The following is a 13,969-nucleotide window of genomic DNA, read 5'->3' as shown; positions in this document are numbered from 1 at the left end:
TGAGAGGGAAGGAGGAGATAGGGAAGGAAAGAGAGAGACACCTGGAGCACTGCTTCACTGCACTTGAAGTTTCTACCCTACAGTTGGGGACCAGACCAGCACACCCCACCCTGCCCACCACCACCTGGTCCTGAGGGCATTCCTGCTGCAGTGGCTGGAGCCCTGGCTCGGGAACTGGTCCTTTGGGTCCTGAGCTTCCCTGGGCTTCTGTCTCCACCTCATTCTGAGGGAAAAGCTGAAATTCTTGCCAACTGTTTTTGAACTCAGATTGGGCAGCTTCAAATCACATACACACACACACACACACACACACACACACACACACACACACACGTGTGCAGACACGCATGTAGACACACACACTAAAAGCACCACGTACTCTCAGTTCTCACAGCCCCGGGGCTCACAGCCCCAGGTCACCTGAAGGAGGAGAGTTGGGGGTGTTTGGGCAGGCTGAGCTGGAAGGAGTCTGTCTGCCCCTCACCACCCCCAGCTGAGTACAGAGGTGAAGGCAGCCGAAGGTATCTAACCAGCATTCCTGGTGAGATAAGCAGCCACAGCATCCCTGCAGGTTCCAGCCTGGCCTGGGCACTCACCCACCCACAACGCCCCCCCACGGGAGCCCCAGAGATCAGCACTGCCAACACAGGTTGCTATTCTGTCCTCAGCAGCACACCCAGCCAGCTGCAGGCCTCAAAGAGAAAAGGGGGAGAAGAGGAGGTCGGGGTTCCAACCCAAGAAGCAGACAGTCTCAGGCTGGGTTCTTCGAGTTCCTGTGCCTTCACACCAGTCAGACATCCCACACTCCATCACACTGGGCACCCACAGGCTCTGAGGGGCACAGGGAAGTAGCTGGATGGGAAAGGGGAATGTGTCACCCAGTCCTCACAACCTGGCTGTGTCACTGGCACCCTCTGTGACCCACCCCTCCCCCCAGGCCATGAAGGGGTGACTGACTTTTAGGACTGAGGAATGAGGCTGGAGGACTGGGATTTGGGGACAAGGAAAGACCCTGAGGGTGACATGAACATAGTCTACGGGACACAGAAGAGATGGAGTCAGCAAAGCAGCAAAGTGCTAATACACCAGACTTGCATACCTAAGGTCTCAGGTTCAATCCCAGGCACCATCATGTGCCAGAGCTGAGCAATGCTCTGGTCTTCAGTCTCTCTCTTATGAAAGTAAACAAATGCTTTTTGTGTTTGTTTGTTTGTTTACATTAAGAAAAAAGAGAGAGGAGTAGCAAACACAGAGAAAAGAAGGGAAAGGGTAAGGCTGGGAGGAGGGGGTGGGGGCGAAGCAGTCTGGGGAGAAGCAAAGATAGGGTCTCACATGCAGGCTTCGGGTGGGAGAGTCCTGTGGGCTCTGGGTGACCCCAGATGGCCCTCAATTCACCCCCACTTTCACCTGCAGCACCACCCACATTCCAGAGCTGTCGCACTGAAGTCTGTGTGTGTGCACATGCACACAAACCCCTAAATCTTAAGAATTCCTCTCAGCAGCCCTATCAGTTATGTCAAGAGCCATACTGGGCACTTCTCATGTAAAAGCACTGGGAGCCAGAGAAGGGTTGAGGCTTCTTCAAAAGGGCCAGGATTGGGGTGCAACAGATTTCCATGTCTGAGGCCCCAGGTTCAATACTCAACACCACAAAAAGCCAGAGCTGAGCAGGGCTCTGGTCTCTCTCTGAAGCTTTCACTCCATATCTCTCTATCATTTAAAGGGAGAGAAAGGAAGGAAGGAAGAAAGGAAGGAAGGAAGGAAGGAGGGAAGGAAGGAAGGAGGGAGGGAGGAAGGAAGGAAGGAAGGAAGGAGGGAGGGAAGGAAGGAAGGGAGGGAGGGAGGGAGGGAGGAAGGAAGGAAGGAAGGAAGGAAGGAAGGAAGGAAGGAAGGAAGGAAGAAAGGAAGAAAGAAAGGGAGGAAGGAAGGGAGGAAGGAAGGGAGGAAGGAAGGGAGGAAGGAAGTTGGGGAGATAGCATAATGGCTATGCAAAAAGACTTCAATGCGGGGAGTTGGGCGGTAGCGCAGTGGGTTAAGCACACATGGTGCAAAGTGCAAGGACCTGGTAAGGATCCCAGTTCGAGCCCCCAGCTCCTCACCTGCAGGGGGGTCACTTCACAGGTAGTGAAGCAGGTCTGCAGGTGTCTATCTTTCTCTCCTCCCCTGTCTTCCCCTCCTCTCTCCATTTCTCTCTGTCCAGTCTAACAATGATGGTGTCATTAAGAACAACAATAATAACTACAACAACAGTGAAAAACAACAAGGGCAACAAAAAGGGAAAATAAATAAATACTTTTTAAATTTTTGAAAAAAAAGACTTCAATGCCTGAGGATTCAGTATTCCAGGTTCAGTTCCCCACACCACCAAAAGCTAGCACTGAGCATCACTCTGGTGTGTGCCTCTTTCTCTTCCTCTCCATCTCTCCCTCCCTCTCTCTCCCTCGTAAAAATAATAAGGTGTTGGGCAGTGGTGCACCCAGTTGCCTAGTTGAGTGCACACATTACCAGGTGTGAGAACCAAGGTTCGAGCCCCCACTCCCCACTAGCTGGGGGAACACTTCATGAGTGGCAAAGCAGATCTGCAAGTGTCTCTCTTTGTCTCTCTCCCTCTCTACCTCCCCACCCCTCCCTTTCAATTTCTCTCTGTCCTATCAAATAATAGAAAGAAAGGAAAAAAAAAAGGAAAGAAAGAAAGAAAGAAAGAAAGAAAGAAAGAAAGAAAGAAAGAAAGAAAGAAAGAAAGAAATGGCCAGCAGGAGCAGTGAATTAGTTGTACAACCACCAAGCCCCAGCGATAACCCTGGTGGCGATAAAAAGAAAGGAAGGAATAAAGAAAAGAAGAAAGAAAGGAAGGAAGAAAGAAAACAATAAATAATTTAAAAAGAAAGATACCATGGAGTAAGAACTCATCAAAGGGGACTGGGCGATGGCACAGTCACCAAACGCAAGGATCTGGGTTTGAGCCTGTTCCCCACTTACAGAGAGAAGGTTTCATGAGTCCTGAAGCAGGTGCAGGTATCTATCTTTCTCTCTCCCTCTCTGTCTTCTCCTCCCCTTTCAATTACACTCTGTCCTGTCAAGTAAAATAGAAAGAAAAAAATGAAGGGCCGAGTGGTATCATACTTGGTTAAGCACACATAGTACAATGCAGAAGGACCTGAGCAAGGCCCTGGTTCAAGCCCTGCTCCCCACCTGCAGGGAGGATACTTCACAGGCATAGAAGCAAGTGTGCAAGTGTCTGTCTTCTCTCTCCCTCTCTATCTCTCCTCCTCTCTCAATTTCTCTCTGTTCTATCCAATAAAAAAATGGCCACCGGGAGCAGTGGCTTCATAGTGCTGGCACCAAGCCCCAGCGATAACCCTGGAGGAAAAAAAATAATAACAAAAAAAAAACCATAAAAAAAAAGTGGTGGTCTGTTGTCACTGTTGATGAGTGGAAATGGCAGACACAGATGCACAATTACTAGAAAAAGAGATGATTATATACAGACATAAAGGAAGTCTATGGCCATAACAATGAACATTCTCGATCTCGTCTGATCTCAGGAGCTAAGTGGCATTAGGCCTGGTTAGTTCATGGATGGGTGACAGAAAGAGGCCAGAGCATAACTTCCAAGTTTGGTTTGCACAATCTGGCCAGCTAGGAGATAACCCAGCACAAACAAGGTCCTCCATGGTCCTTAGCCATGATTATGAATCATGGTGACTATGATAATGGTGGTATGATAAAGGGAAAAGAAAAATGTCCTTATCTGGAGGGCCAGGAGGGAACGCAGAGGGTTAAGTAAGCATGGAGTGAAGCTCAAGGGCCTGCGCAAGGATCCCAGTTTGAGACCCCGGCTCCTCACCTGCAGGGGGGTCGCTTCAAAAGAGGTGAAGCAGGTCTGCAGGTGTCTATCTTTCTCTCACCCTCTCTGTCTTCCCTTCCTCTCTCGATTTCTCTCTGCCCTATCCAACAATGATGACATCAATAACAACAACAACAATAGCAACAACAAGGGCAACAAAAATGGGAAAAATGGCCTCCAGGAGCAGTGGATTCGTAGTGCAGGCACCAAGCCCCAGCAATAACCCTGGAGGCAAAAAAAAAAAAAAATCCTTATCTGCTAATGATATATACTGAAGTATTTTCAGCTAAATGAAATAATGTCTGCGATGTGTTTGAAAAAACACTCCAAAAAGAAAAAAGAGAAAAAATAAAGAAAGAAAGAATGTGGGAGCAGTGAGAGGGGATAGAGATAAAACAAAATCAGCACAAAGCTGATGTGAACTCAGGGGTGGGCACGAAGTAGCCTCGGCCTGTGCTGTCTGTCTGTCTGTCTGTCTGACTGTTGGTCTGGCGGGGGCCCTCCCTACTGAAGATGTCTCCTCAAGTGTGGTGTTTGAGATTATTTCATATGTACAGTCAGAAAGAAGTTCAAAATAAGGTCGGGGCAGGGGAGGCGGGTGGTGGCACACCCAGTAAAGCACACACGTTACCAAGCACAAGGACCCGAGTTCCAGCCCCCACTCCCCACCTGCAGGGTGTTTGCTTCACAAGGGGGTAAAATAGCTCCCGTGGATAGCGCAGTGCTTTGCCTGAGTGCAGCCCAGGTCCAAGCCTGACCCCCACAGCACTGGAGGAAGCTTCCGCACTGTGTTGTCCTTCCTCCTCCTCATTGTCCTTGTCCTCTTCTCCTCTTCCTCTTTCTCCTCCTCCTCCTCCTCTCTCTCTCTCCCTTTCTCTCTCTCTACTATATAAGAGTACTATGACACTGGTGGAAGCTTCAGTACGATAGCCTCTTTCTCTTTTGTTAAAGATTCATTTATTTTTTTATTTATTTATTTGCCTCCAGGGTTATCACTGGGGCTCAGAGCCTGCACTACAAATCCACTGCTCCTGTGGCCATTTTTTTCCATTTTATTGGATAAGACAGAGAGAAATTGAGAGAGGAAGGGAAGATAGAGAGGAAGAGAGAAAGACAGACACCAGCAGACCTGTTTCATTGCTTGTGAAGCTTACCCTCTGCAGGTGGGGAGCTGGAGGGCTCCAACCGGGAACTTTGCGCAGCGGTCCTTGCGCTTAGTACTATGTGTGCTTCATCTGGTGTGCCGCTGCCCAGCACCCGCTACAGCCTCTCTCTTCAGATTCAGGTGTGAGGCTGAGTTCAGCTTCCTCCTTCCACAACGACTCCCCCCCAACCCCATCCTGTAGTAACCTAAAGAGCAGCTGCTTGGGGGGAGGGTCAAAGACACCCCCCAGCCATGTCCATGCCCCCATGACATGCTCAGCACAGAGCCTGGCTAGCAAATGGGGGGGGGGGGGCTTGTGAGGCAGGATGGAAGGATGCTGAGCACCAGGAGGCTAGAGGAGGGGTAAGTGCTCCTCCCTGGGAATGCAGGGGTGCTGGGTGTTTGAGGGGATGCGTGGCCTCTGAGCTTAGGCCCCATGGGGAGCTGGCAACCAGCTTACCACCCTGCAAGCAGGCGGGGAGGGAGAGTAGCCTGAGGAGAGGGGGGCAATCACAGGGGGTTCCCCAGCAGGGCCACAGGCTGCAGCACCCCTCATCCATTCCCACACGGGATCCTGAGAAACCCCACCAGCCCCCCAGTAACTCTCCAGTGGTGGGGGGTCAAGAGCAGAAGGAGCACCAGGTTCATGCCCCCCACTCTATGCCCATGCGAAACAGGGGGACAGTCAGACCAAGTAGGCACCAGCCAGCAAGTCAGATGTTCATGTCACCATCTTCCTTCCTTCCTTCCTTCCTTCCTTCCTTCCTTCCTTTCTTTTCTTTTCTTTTCTTTTCTTTGATAGGACAGAGAGAAGCTGAAAGGAAAGGGGGAGAGAGTTCTCTTTATGGAGAGAGAGGCAGAGAGATACCTGCAGCACAGTGCTCATATATTTGGTATATGTATATTATATATAATGTATGATAAATAAAATAAATATAATACAAATGAAATAAATATATAAGTATTTATTTCTCTCTCCCTCTCAAACTCCACTTCCCCTCTCAATTTCTCTCTGTCCTATCAAATGAAAGAAGAAAGAACAAAAGAAAGAAAGAGGAAGGGAAGGCAGGGGGGAATAGAAAGAGATCCACGATCACTGATTGTAGGCAGGAAAGAAATACAGCTCTGACAGGATGCATGATGGCGCATCTGGTTAAGCGCACATGTTAAAGTGGGCAAGGACCCTGGTTTGAGTCCCCGGTCCTCACCTGAGGGGAAAAGCTTTGCAAGTGGAGAAACAGTGTTGCAAGTATCTTTCTGTCTCTCTCCCAATCACCCCTCTCCCTCTTGATTTCTGGCTGTCTCTACATAATAAGTAAATAAAGATAATTAAAAATTTAAATAAATACATATCCAGCTCTGACTCCCAAGTTTCCAAGTCTTAGAACATGACAGATCTTGGCAATGCATAGTCTAACCTCTCTTCCCACAGCACAAGCGCTCCCTTTCTCATCAACCATTCCAGCTCCATGGGGATCATTCTGCCTTCCCTGAAGATTCAGGGGGGCTCAGTCATGCCACCTGATAGCCCTCTCCATCCCCAGGCCTCCTTCATGAAAGAATGTCGGAAATAACTGCCAGTGTTGATCTGCTACTCTAAGCACCTCGTTTGCACACACACATTTAACTCTCACAATAACTGCCATGGGGTCTGGTTGCTCAGCAGACCCCCTCCAGGTCAGTATCACTGGGGTCCGGGTTCCATTCCTGGTCTGTATGAGCCTAGGGCTGCTCAACCCTCTCAGTCTGCTTCCTCCTCTGTGGCCTGAGGATCAGATGAAGTCTTCCCTCTCCCTACTGCCCTGAGGATTAGATTAAGTGGCCCTGGCCTGTGCCAGCACTGAGGCTCTCTCCAGGGAGACTGAAACCTGTGTGACTCCCCCAGGAACCACTGGAGCCTTCGGCCACGCCCCCATCACATGTGACCCTCAGGTGACCTTCCTCCCTGCTGCCTAGTATACTAGTGGGCTGAACCCAGACAGCCTTGGGCACCCACACTTGGCCCTCATTGGGCAGGTGGGCAGAAACAGGTGGGGGTGGGGTGTTAATCTTTGACTCTTCCCTGTCCTGGGTCACACCCCAATCTGCCTAATATCCCCCTGCATGGCCTAGCCACTCAGAGGCCAGAGAGCTCGGGCCTCGGCCTGGCCACCGGAGGTCTCGGAAGGACAGAGCAGGCAAGGACAGACATGCAAGCAGCAGGTGGCTGCAGGTACCAGAGTCAGTGTGGGTGGGGCTGGGGGGTTGGGGGTTGGGAGGAGGGTATGTCATAGTCATACCCAAAGAGATAGTGGGGTCTGCTGGTTGATGGATTTGGGGAACACTCCACTGCCTGTGCCCTTGGAGCTCAAGAGGAGAGTCACCACTGACTGAGACAAAGCCTGTCACAAACTTGGTCTCTTGTCTATTTATTTATTTATTTACTTACTTATTTTTATTGCTACCAGGGTTACTACTGGGGCTCGGTACCAGCACTATGAATCCACCACTCCTGGCAGCCATTTTTTCCCTTTAATTTAATTTTCTATTTTATTTGACATGTTAGAGAATTTTTTTTTTAATTTTCCCTTTTGTTGCCCTTGTTGTCCTATTGTAGTTATTATTGTTGTTGTTGTTGGATAGGACAGAGAGAAAATGGAGAGAGGAGGGGAAGACAGAGAGGGGGAGAGAAAGATAGACACCTGCAGACCTGCTTCACCACCTGTAAAGTGACTTCCCTGCAGGTGGGGAGCCGGGGGATCGAACCAGGATCCCAGGATTACGCCAGTCCTTGTGCTTTGTGCCACGTGCGCTTAACCCACTGCGCTACCGCCCAACTCCCAGGACAGAGAAATTGAGAAGGGACAGGGAGAGAGAACGAGAGCAAGAGAAAGATGAACATCTGCAGACCTGTTTCACTGCTCATGAATCATCCCATCCCCCTCACAGGTGTGAAGCAGGGGCTCAAACCTGAGTCTTCACAAATGGTAATTATGTGTGTGCTCAACCAGGTGTGCCCCCACCCGACCCCCTCTTTTTTTTTTCCACCAGGGTTATTGCTGGTGATCAATGTCTGCTTGATGGCATCACTATTCCCAGCAGACAATCTTTTTCCTTTTTCTTTTGGTAGAGGACAAGAGTAAGGAGGAGAGACATGACAGCAAAAGAGACACACCTGAAGCTCTACCGCTTGTGAAGTTCCCCCACCCCTGCAGGTAAGGACCAGGGGCTGGAACCTGGGTCTTTGAGCACTGTAACAACCAGGTGTGCCACCACCCTGCACTTGTTCTAATCCTCACACTGGCCATGCAGGCAGAGCAGGTATCAGTGTCACCCTGTCATACCTGCCAGGAAAGCAGATTCAGGGCCTCATGGCTGAAAAAGCACAGATCATGGAGGAGACAGAGGCCAGGGCTGCCTGGACCAAGATCCAGAAGCACCAAAGTCCCCTTAGACATCCCAGTTCTGCAGATCACAGCTAAGGGGGAGGCTAGGACTCTGGACCCCACAGAGGCAGGGCTGCGTGAGACCCCTCACTGCTCATCACACTCCAAAAGAAGGCCCCCCCCGACACACACACACACACACACACACACACACACACACACACTTCAGCTAAGCCAGCTCCAGAAGGCACCAGACATCCTCAAACTAAAAGCTAGAAGCTGCAGGAAGGCTGAGCCCCTCCCCTCCCCAGGGCTCTGCCAGGGCCCCGAGTGGCCCCTCTGCCCTCCTCCTCACATTGGGGTGAGAGGGGGAACACTCTCCATGGTCCCTCTCAACAGGACCCTGGGATGCCCTCTCCCCCTCCCCTTCTCTACTGCTCTGTGATCCCACCCTCCCCCCCTCCTGACTCCTGGGGGTTCTCAGATACAGCAAATCCCCCCCCCATGTTTACACAACCCAGAGTCAGAAAGGACTGAAAAATATGAGAGCTTTTGGGAACCACATTCCAGGAAAATGAGAAGCCAGTCCCAGCGCTGTGTCGCTTGTGCAGAGGACCCACACAAAGCCTACTGGCTAACCCCTGAAGAGCCCCACTCTCTTTGGGAGAGCTCAGCTTGTTACTGCACCAACATGCATAGCTGAGGTCCCAGAGGCCCCAGGTTCAATCCCTGGCACAAGAGCTGAACAGTGCTGACAGGAGGTAGGGCAGTCTCTCCCTCTTTCTCCCCCCTCTTCCTCTCTCTGTTTCTCCATCCCTCCTCCTTTCCTCTCACATTCTCTCTCCCTCATACTAAATAAACAACAGAGCCAACAGCCTTGTTAGCATAGATAGAATCTCAGGTGGGCATGGTGTAAGGAGGGTGGAAGGGTTGCTGTAACTGCTTCTATTTTTTTTTTTAATTTGGGATAAAAACAGAGAAGAAAATCGAGAGGAGAAGGGAAGAGAGACAGACACCTGTAGACCTGCTTCATCACTCATGAAGTGCCCCCCTCCCCGCAGATGGGGACCAGGGACTTGAATCAGGGTCCTAGCACATGGTAACATGTGTGCTCTCCCTGTTGTGCCACTGCCTGGCCCCTGATTACTATAACTTCGTGTTTATTTGTAAAAAGTGGAGAGAAGGCAGTGTCAGAGGTAGGTTAGGGGCAGAAGGAATCCCTGAGTGGGGGTAGAGCTTCCAGTTTATGTAAATAAGGCATTCTGAAATGACCAATAGTAGAGGGGCTGGCTGAAGGCATATTTCAGGGACCATTAAGAGAGAGACTGACATGCTCCCCCGGAAGACACCCACAACCTATAAAAGGGCTTGGTCCTGGGAAGCCAGGCATCCTGTCTGTGATATCCTACATGCATCTAATGGTGCACCTTGCCTGTTCCCTACAAATCAAGTTTGTCTTCACTGATTCTTCCTGGCAACTCTCGTGACAAGACAGTCCCAGTGCTCAGAGGGTCAAGGCATCTTCCCCAAAAGCCGTTAGCAGGCCATGGGGCACAGAAGTAGGATCTCGTACAGGAGGCAGAAGCAGAACTCAAAGCAGATGACCAGGATGGCTTGCCCAGGGTGAGCAGGGGAGAGGGGCCTATGCCCAGGAGGTGCTTCCAGGAACAGTCACAAGTTGCTAAGGGGCTGACAAGGGACCTCAGAATCACCACCATTATCAGTTTATTAAGGCAGAAATGCACAGGGCCCAGACAGTGACACACTCGGTACAGTACACATGTTACCATGTGTGAGAACATTGGTTCAAATTCCCTGGTCCCCAACTGGAGGGGGGAAGCTTTGCGAAGGATGAAGCAGTGCTACAGATGTCTTTATCCCCACCCCACCCCCCCGCAGCCTTCCCTTTCCTCTCAATGTGTCAGTCTCTATCCAAAATGAATACAGTTTTTAAAAAGACAGAAATGCAGATAAAAACCCAAGACCCAATGGAACAAAAACCATGTCCCACAGGCTCACAGCCCAGTGACAGGTCACTCAAGGGGATAGTCAGCCACGACTATAGGGAATCAGAAGTATGGATCAGGAGTATGGGTGGTGGAAAGCAGAGCTGGGCCTGGGGTCGGGCAGCAATGATTCTTGGATTCTGAGTTGGGGGCCCCAGTGTGGGAGGGAGCCCCAAGTTCACTGTTCACCCTGCACAACAGCCCACTCCACATTCTCATGGGCAATGAGTGAGGCTAAGGACATCTGCTCTCTGTGGTCTTCTGACGAATCCATGAGATGAATGGCCAGTAGCCACTTGATAAACACTAACTCTGAAAAAGGGGCTGCCATCAAGATGCTTTGAGAGAAAATCAGGTTCTTCGGAAAAATCAAGAGAGTTGGCCAGCCCTCAGGTAAAGTGACCAAGAAAAAGAATGAGAGAGGAATAAGGGGGTGGGGGGGTCATGTTGCTAAAATTAGCAATTAAAGAAGTGACACTGTGACCTTCCAGAAATGAAAATAGGAAGGACGAATTCTAGGAGTGATTACAGCTACGCGGAAAGGGGGGAATCCTAGCAACACCAGCTACCAGAACTGACTGCAGAAGAAACAGCGCCAGGGAGACCTTGATAGCACAGCACTTTCATGCCTGAGGCTCAGACATCCGAGATTCAATCCCCAGCACAGCCAAAAGCCAGAGACGAATAGTCCTCTACTCTCATTCTCTTTCTCTCAAATAATTTAGTCTTTGGGGGAAAACAAGAGTAGCCTGGGAGAAGCACAGCAGCAGAGCAGGGAACTTGCTGGCATTGGGTCCCAAATTTGACCTCTAGCAATACATAGGTCAGAATGCTCATCTACCTAGTGAAATACAATCTTAAAAAGAAAAAGAAATAAAAATACATAGGGATCAATTTAGCCTTAGAAAGGAGAAAAGTTGCAGCCCAGGAAGTGGCACAGTTGACTGAACACAGAGCTCTTAAGAACAAGACCCCCAGTTCAATCCCCAGCATCACATATGCCACACAAATAAATAAATAAATAATGAGGTTCCAATATCCCAGGTTCAGTCCCCCACAGCACCATAGCCAGAGTGCTCTCGAAGTAGTAACAATAATTTTAAAAACATGAAAGTATAAAAGTTTATATTCTGAAGAAGACAAATTTATGTGTTGAAATGAAAGGTTAAAAATAAAAACAGAAAGACATCCCATGTTCATGGGTTAGAAAATGCCAGTGTTGAGAAAGTAGCACTTCCCTCAGCCTTCTATCAGCTCACTGAAATCCCTGCTAGAATCCCAGGTGCTTGCTTTGCAGTGGTGGATGGGCGGATCCTCAAATTCCTATAGAAACTCCAGACACCAGCAGTAGTCACAAGTGTTCTTGAAAAAGGAAGGAGGCTGAAGAACGTCCATTTCTCTACTCCAAAGCTCCCCAAGCAACAGCGATCAAAATCATATTGTGCTGGTGTAAGGAGAGGCAAAATTACAAGTCCACAAATAAACCCTCACACATCTAAGGTCAGTTGATCTTTTTTCACAAGGTTGCCAAGATCGTTAAGTGAGGGAAAGCAAAGTCTTTTCAACAATTGTTTCTGGGACAACTGACTAGGCATGTGAAAAGAATGATGCTGGACCTTACCTCATAACAGATGTCAAAGGAAACTCCCACTGCAAAAGCCAGAGCTATGAAACTGTGAGAAGAAAACACTAGCAGACAGCTTCCTGACCTTGGATTTGGCCACAGATTCTTAGATATGACATCAGCAGAAAGAAAAGAAAGAAGAAAATAAAACACCATAAAAAAGAAAACAGACAAACTTAACTGCATTACAATGTTAAACTTCTATTCTACAAATGAAAAGACAGTCCTCAGAATGGGAGGAAGAAGTATGTCAAATCCTACGTGTTAGGGGACAGGCTGTCATGAACTCATAAGGAACTCTTAAAGTTTGGGCTGGTGAAATAGCTCACTTGGAAAGTACATTGCTTTGCCATGTGTGCAACCCAGGTTCAAGCCCAGTCCCCACTGCGTTGAAGGAAGCTTTGTGGTCTCTTTCATTCTCTGCTTCTCTGCCTTCTCTATCTCAATTAAAAAAAAAAAAAATCCGGGGTCAGGTGGTGTCGCATCTGGTTTAGCGTACATGTTACAGTGAGCAAGGGCCTGGGTTTGAGCCCCCGGCTCCCACCTACATGGGGAAAGCTTCATGGTGGTGAAGCAGGGCTGCAGGTATCTCTCTGTTTCTCTCCCTCTCTATCTCCCCTGTCCTCTCAATTTCTAGCTGTCTCTATTCAATAAACCAATAAAGATAATAAAAAAATAAAAATAAAACCAAAAACTTCAAAAAAAAAAATCCCATTTGAAGTTCCATAACAAGAAAACAACAAAACTATTTTGGTGCTGAGAACTGAACTCAGGGCCACATTTCTGTGTTGGATTCGTGCTACCACTAGGCTGCATCCCTATTCTAACTGCCCATTTTAAAACTGGGTGAAATATCTGGAAACACCATTTCACCAAAGAGAATATACAATGAACAATAAACACATACAAAGACATTTGGCATAATTTGTCACCAGGGAAATCAAATCAAAACCCAAATGATATACCATTTCATATCCATTAAAATAGTTATGATCACTAAGTCCCATGATGTTGCAAGTCAAGGCACTGGCACTTATAGGTAGAGGAAGGATTGGGTCTGAGGCCCTTAGGTAAGGCACACTAAACAAAGGGGTGTAAGTGACTTTGGAAGACAACTCAGCGTGATCATATGATCCTGCAACTCCACCCTCAATAATATACACCCAACATATTTGTAAACATACGACTACACACAGAAAAAATAAACTTGCTTATGACCATGAACATTATTCACAACAACCAAAAGGTCAAAGCAACCTAAATATTCATAAGCAGGTGGTTCCCAAAAAGTAAATAAAATGTAGAATGCTCATGTGATGGAATATTACTCAGCCATAAAAACAACATGCTGGGGGCCAGGTGTAGTCATACCTGGTTGAACACCCACATCACCATGTACAAGGTCCCAGATTTGAGACTCCATTTCCTACATGTAGGGGGGAAGCTTCACAAACAGTGAAGCAAGTCTCTTTGTCTGTCTGTCTGTATCTATCCATCTATCTATCTCCCCTGCCCTTCTCAATTTCTAACTGTTCAGTCAAATAAAAAAGGGGGGGAGAGATAAAGCAAAATGGTTGCACCGCACAATGGATCTGTAGTTCAGGCATCAAGGCCCAGTGATAACTCTAGTCAGGAGGAGGAGGAGGAGGAGGAGGAGGAGAGGAAAAGTACATGCCAGAAACGAGCAAACATTCTACTAAATGAAAGAAGTCAACCACGAAGACCACACATTGAGCTATTCCATTCCTATGAAAGCTTCAGACTAAGGAAATAAGTAGAGACAGAGAGTAGGTTCATGATTAGTAAGAGCTAGGGAGAGAGCTGAGATGATTGGGGGAGGAGCAGAGGGATTAGGAAGCAGAAGCTAACAGGCAAAAGGTCTGAAAAGACAATTCTCTAAAGATCCAAACGGCCCACAGGCATATATAAATGCTCCACCTCATTACAGAAACGTAAATTAAGACCACAGTGAGATACCATCCC

General features: G+C 48.5%; 1 protein-coding gene and 1 long non-coding RNA gene across 9 annotated transcripts in view; one reads left to right on the top strand and one right to left on the bottom strand.

The window, feature by feature from the left end:
• The window catches only part of TNS1 (tensin 1), a 254,731-nt gene that overhangs the window by 169,933 nt on the left and 70,829 nt on the right, over positions 1 to 13,969 (bottom strand). The gene's annotated exons all lie outside the window — the stretch shown is intronic.
• LOC132539388 (uncharacterized) lies at positions 6,955 to 13,619 on the top strand. Of its 2 annotated transcripts, XR_009550641.1 has the most exons (3): positions 6,955 to 7,957; positions 8,101 to 8,185; positions 11,886 to 13,619. It is a non-coding gene; the product is annotated as an uncharacterized LOC132539388 (long non-coding RNA). The 2 variants fall into 2 exon arrangements; XR_009550640.1 differs by having other exon boundaries at positions 6,955 to 8,185.

This window comes from Erinaceus europaeus, chromosome 7, assembly GCF_950295315.1.
Source record: "Erinaceus europaeus chromosome 7, mEriEur2.1, whole genome shotgun sequence".
Lineage (NCBI taxonomy): Eukaryota > Metazoa > Chordata > Mammalia > Eulipotyphla > Erinaceidae > Erinaceus > Erinaceus europaeus.
Note: the sequence above shows the minus strand (reverse complement) of the source record. Positions and strands in the feature narration are given on the sequence as shown.